General features: G+C 49.5%; 1 long non-coding RNA gene across 1 annotated transcript; it reads right to left on the bottom strand.

Annotated features, from left to right (window-relative positions):
• Positions 1–215: 215 nt before the first annotated feature.
• Positions 216–3,567, bottom strand: LOC133136465 (uncharacterized). Its single transcript, XR_009709531.1, has 3 exons — positions 3,353–3,567; positions 1,051–1,218; positions 216–398 (listed from the first exon to the last, which is right to left on the bottom strand). It is a non-coding gene; the product is annotated as an uncharacterized LOC133136465 (long non-coding RNA).
• Positions 3,568–5,749: the final 2,182 nt, after the last annotated feature.

Raw genomic sequence — 5,749 nt, 5'->3', positions numbered from 1 at the left:
AGTGTTACGAGCCAATGCGGTGGCCATCTTTGGTGTGCTTTTTTTTGGTGGGTGGGGTGGGGAGGGGGTGGATAACTTTCAGGGGGTGGTGACATTCAAAGATTGTGCTTGGTACTGTCGTGCGAACTTAACTCCTACTCTACACAGAGCTTGCTTGGCTTCAACTTGGTGTCCAAACTGAGTTTCATATATATATAGACTTCACATTAAATGCCTTAAATGAATAATTGATGCGTTTGTTTTCAGCGAACCGCCGTAGTCAGCTAGCTTGTGTTTGTGTCATCGGATCAGCCAGGCTAGTTTTGCGTAACTCTAACCTCTAAGGTCGTAACGCAGTGTCACACAGCGGTCAGTAGAGCTGCCCCCTGGGCCTGTGGTCACGCTGGCTCCGCACAGGCCTGTACACAAACACAAAAACAACACAAGCCTCGGCGTGAAATCAAGCTACGACCAGCTTTGAATACCAGCGACCAGCTGTTTCAAAACATAGCTTGAGCTGGTAAAGCCATGCCGAGTATGGAGCTAGTCTGGTCAACCGGCTGTCAGCTGCTTTTTTTCAGCAGGGCACACCAACTGCTATTTGCTAGCCATTCGCTACATACTGTGATTTGTTAGCGTTCACAAATGTATTTACTGCCACTGAAGGGTTTTTTTATTTGAGTTTTGGGAGAGATAGAAGAAAAGGTCATTCAGAGATGAGGCTGGTCATTGCCCTGCTGCAATAAAAGCAGCTGAAACTTCGTTTTAAAACAGCTTGTAGCCAGTTGACCAGTTCAGACCAGCTCCCAGCTTGACATGGCTTGACCAGCTCAGGCTATGTTTTGAAAGCTGTTAGACCAGCGTTATGACCGGCGTGGCCATGCTGGTTGACCAGCTCATACCCAGCTAGACCAGCTTAAACTGGCATATCTGGATTTTACAGCAGGTTTTACACATGGTTTTACGCAAGGTTTTTGAATTTGGATTTGAATTTTTGATCGAGATAGGAGCAAGGTCACAGTAAGTCGATCTGAAACAAGATGAGGCTCCAGAGTCGAGGCTGGCGATTACCTGGGCAGGTTGGGGTGCTCTCTCGCCCCTCCTCTCTCTCTCACTCTCTCCCACTCTGACTCTCTCGCTCTCTCCCTCGCTGCTCTCTCCTCAGCTGCTGGGTTTGGGGCGGGGGCTACAATACGGGAAAGGACTGAAACACCGGGGGCCAGCCAGTGAGATGGACGCCTATCGAAAAGTGGAAGGGGGACAGGGGGCAGAGGAAGAGGTGAAACATATAAATTACATTGAGCAAACTATACTTTCATTTCAATGAGAAACACACAAGCACACACTGCAAAAAGTGTCTTAGTCTTTTAAATCTTATTTTTGGCACTCAAGTAGGAAAATTACCTTGTTTTAAGTTACTGCTTGCTTGACAAGTTTTCTGACCCCATTGGCAAATCTTGAAATGAGTTAGCTCATTAATATCTTATTTAGCAAAAAAGTAGTAAGATTTAAAGTAAATATAGGACTAACATACTAGGACTAATACTAATTAACGCGGCCGCCTCTAATCCCCGCAAACTGTTTTCAACTTTCTCCTCTCTTCTGCCCCCCCCCCCCCCCCACCCCCCTCATCACTCACACCTGATGACTTTGTCTCCTTCTTTGAAAAGAAGGTCGATGCTATTCGCAATTCCTTCTCCCAACCCTCCACCCCTGCTGACCCTCCTACCCTCCCCAACTCCCTAACCTCCTTTTCTCCCCTCTCTGACGCCGACACACTGAAACTCCTTACTTCCCACCGCCCAACCACCTGTCCTCTTGACCCCATCCCCTCTCCCCTCCTACAATCTATATCTGAGGACATTCTCCCTTTTCTCTCCTCTCTAATCAACACCTCCCTCTCTTCCGGCACCATGCCCTCTTCCCTGAAGAGGGCCAGAGTCACTCCCCTCCTCAAAAAACCTACTCTTGACCCCTCTGCCCTGAACAACTACCGGCCTGTCTCTCTTCTTCCCTTTCTCGCTAAAACCCTGGAACGGGCGGTCTGCTCCCAACTGTCCACTTATCTTCTCCACAACAATCTCCATGACCCCAACCAGTCTGGCTTCAAGAGTGGCCACTCCACTGAAACCGCCCTGCTCGCGGTCACTGAGGCACTCCACTCTGCTAAAGCAAAATCCCTCTCCTCTGTCCTCATCTTCCTCGACCTGTCAGCCGCCTTCGATACAGTCAACCATGAGATTCTGCTCTCATCGCTGTCTGGGATGGGTGTCACAGGTTCTGCACTCGCTTGGTTTTCCTCCTACCTCTCTGGTCGCTCCTACCAGGTGACTTGGAGGGGCGCAGTCTCCGACCCTCAACCCCTACGAACTGGAGTCCCGCAGGGCTCGGTTCTTGGGCCTCTCCTCTTCTCGCTATACACCATGTCTCTTGGTTCTGTTATCTCTTCCCACGGCTTTTCTTATCACTCCTACGCTGATGACACCCAACTCTTCATTTCCTTCCCCCCCGACACCCAAATCACCACACAGATCTCTGCCTGCTTGGCTGATATCTCTGCGTGGATGACTTCCCATCACCTGAAGCTCAACCTTGCCAAAACTGAGCTTCTCTACATCCCTGCTAAGTCCTCTCCGTCAATTGACCTCTCATTGACTGTTGAGGACTTTGTAGTTTCCTCCTCCCGTACGGCAAAGAATCTTGGGGTGACTCTTAATAACTGCCTCACCCTGGCTCCACAAGTATCCTCCACTGCCAGAACCTGCAGGTTCTTTCTGTATAATATACGCCGTCCAGGTCCGCTCGTCATTTCCCGCCTGGATTACTGCAACTCCCTCCTAGCCGGTCTCCCAGCGTGTGCCACCAAGCCCCTCCAGCTGGTCCAGAATGCTGCAGCCCGCCTGATCACCAATCAGCCCAGGTCGGTTCAACGCCTGTTTTCCGTTCTGGTTCCTCAGTGGTGGAATGACCTGCCTACCACTGTCAGAACAGCAGAATCCCTCCCCCTATTTCGACGCAGACTCAAAACCCACCTTTTCAAACTCTATCTTAGTCCTCCCTCCTGATTTCCCCTGCCCCTCCTTTCTGATATCCCTATCCTTGTCTAACCCCCCCCCCCCCCCCCAAAAAAAGAAAAAAACTTCTGATGACAACTATGTTTAGAACAGCATTTCCTGTGTATTTTGCTAGTTTCTGGATGTGATGCTCTGACTTATGGTAGAACCTATGCACTTGTAAATCGCTTTGGATTAAAAGCGTCTGCCAAATGACTAAAATGTAAATGTAAATGTAGATTTGAACTTTATTTTTGTCTTTTGCAGTGCAGGCACACACACACATACGGACACACAGACACACACACACACTTGCTTACCTGGCTGACATAGTGCATCTCCTGGGGTCTTTCTGCCCTCTGGATGCCCCAAACAGCATGCCCAGAACCCACGGGGCTCGTGAATTACATTCAGGAACAGGGTTCCGCCGAGCATTATGGGTAATGTAGTCATACTCAAGGGGGCCTTTACGCTGCCAAGAATCTGCCTTCTGCTCAGCTTTATTGCCCCAGTTCTGCCCCAACTTCCTACCCCACTGCACCACTGACCCCCAGCCCTGCTGTATTTGCCCAGGCTGCTGCGAGAAGTTACCAACACCGGGGGGCGCCATTTCCCTCTCCAGCCACAGCAGGTGGTTGGCTGCTTCTCCCTTATTGGCTGATACTGGGCTGCCATTGGCTTTCCTATTCGGCCCACTCCTACTGCTATTGGCCAGGGCCGTGAGCTTCGTTTTCTGTCTGTCGTCCCAAGCCCCTGAAGCCTGCAGACCGCTCCTCCAGCAGGACAACGCCTTGATCCTGAAGCTGCAGGCCTGACCGGCCGGGCCGGTGCTCTCCCGGCCGTAACTGGCCGAGGAGGGCGTGGGGGAGGCGGGGTCGAAGTGGTGGTGCTGGAACAGCAGGTCCAGGCTGAAGGTGAGCAGGGAGAGAGGCTGAAGCAGGAGGAGGAGCTCCTCAAAGAGAGGCTGGCAGGAAGTGCGCGACAGCCACATGAAGGAAGCGGGGAGATAGTGAGTCTCCAGCACGTCTGAGAGACACAGCAACAGAGAGACGGGAACAAACGCAGAAAAATAAGCTGTTAATATATGATAAATATATCATAATATATAATAAAATGCATTTCAATATTAAATGAAATGATTGAGAATAAATGAGAGCATTATTTTTACGCAGGGTGTCTGGGATGAGATAAAGTGCAGGGATGTAGCACACGATGTGTTGCGTATATCGCAGTTAGTAGCATTGGGAGATGTTGAGTAGGTTTGTATCGGGCCTACATCAAAATCCGTGTTCAAAATACTTTAACTGTCTTCACGCTGATCAAATTTGAAAGCACTTCCAGGAGAATGCTGGATTCATAAAACAAGAAATAATATCTTCACATCCCGGCAGATTATTGCCTCAGGTTTACTCCCATAGATAGTATTTCCTTTTTTTACAATCCTTAGAATGAGATATAAACTCTAAACAAGATAAGACCAGACAGCTTTTCTTAAAACAAACTAAACATAGCCTAAATGTATCTTATTGTGAAAAAAATACGATTTATAGCCTGAATACAGGATATTTTCCCTTGTTCAGATTTCTTGTTTCTGGAGTGTATCCAGTAGGTTAGAGTATTTGACCTAGACCTGCTGTGTGCCATTATGTTGGTGGTTCAAGCCCCTGGTGTAGCCACGATAAGATCTGCGTGACTGTTGGGCAATTGAGCATGGCCCTTAACCCTGCATTGCTCCAGGGGAGGACTGTCCCCTGCTTAGTCACTTTGGATAGCGTCAGCTAAATAACAAATTATGACATTATTATTTTACGTACCGTCACAGGACTGCAGATGGAAGACCCAGTGATCTAGGAGTTTTACGCTGCAGGAGAGGCAGAAGGAACATTTCAGTGATCCACACTGTGTTGAACTACAGTATTGATGCAACACAGGACGCTAATCGACGGAAACAGCGACGTGGGAGGCTTTATTCCTGTAGGGCCGCTGCATGTGCAGATTTTTCTGTCCACCAGTTACCTGAGGCTCAGTTAGCGCCTACGCTGTGTTGTTTTAAATTTAGAGTCGACCGCAGCAAAATATTTCAAACAGGGCCGTAAGACTTCAGCTGTCAGTCACGAGCCGATCCCTAAATGCAGCTAGAACTCCAGAGCGTGCACACGACTAATTCAAGAATCAAGGGCAGAATTTGCAGTTAAATCATAATGTAATCCGAAAGCTAATGTGGTTAGCTGAAGGCTAACTGAGAGGAACTGCTCCCTGGGTTGCCGGGAGACTACTTTGTGCCGGGGCGAGGCTTACTTGAGCAGTCCGAGGAGGAAGGCGTTGAACCTGTGGCGGCTCTGTCGGAGCTGGGGCAGCTGGGATACCTGACACTGCAGGCTGTACATGGCCTCGGTACTGGGGCCTGAGAGAGAGGGAGGGGGGTGAGAGTGAGAGAGAGAGAGCGGTAACGAGAGTGGGAGATAGAGAGAGGGAGGGAGGGGGAGAGAGAGATAGAGAGAGAAAGGTAATGAGAGTGGGAGAGATAGTGGGAGGGAGGGGGAGAGAGATAGAGAGAGAGGGAGGGAAAGAGGGAGAAAGAATGTGGGCGAGAGGTAGAGGTATAAAAGGAGGGACAGAGAGGGACAGAGTGAAGAGAGTGATAGAGAGGAAGAGAGACAGAAGAGGGGGAGAGAAGGGGAAAGAGATACAGTAGCCTGAGAAGCCATTCCAGTAAA

The sequence above is a fragment of the Conger conger genome, chromosome 9 (assembly GCF_963514075.1).
Source record: "Conger conger chromosome 9, fConCon1.1, whole genome shotgun sequence".
NCBI lineage: Eukaryota > Metazoa > Chordata > Actinopteri > Anguilliformes > Congridae > Conger > Conger conger.
Note: the sequence above shows the minus strand (reverse complement) of the source record. Positions and strands in the feature narration are given on the sequence as shown.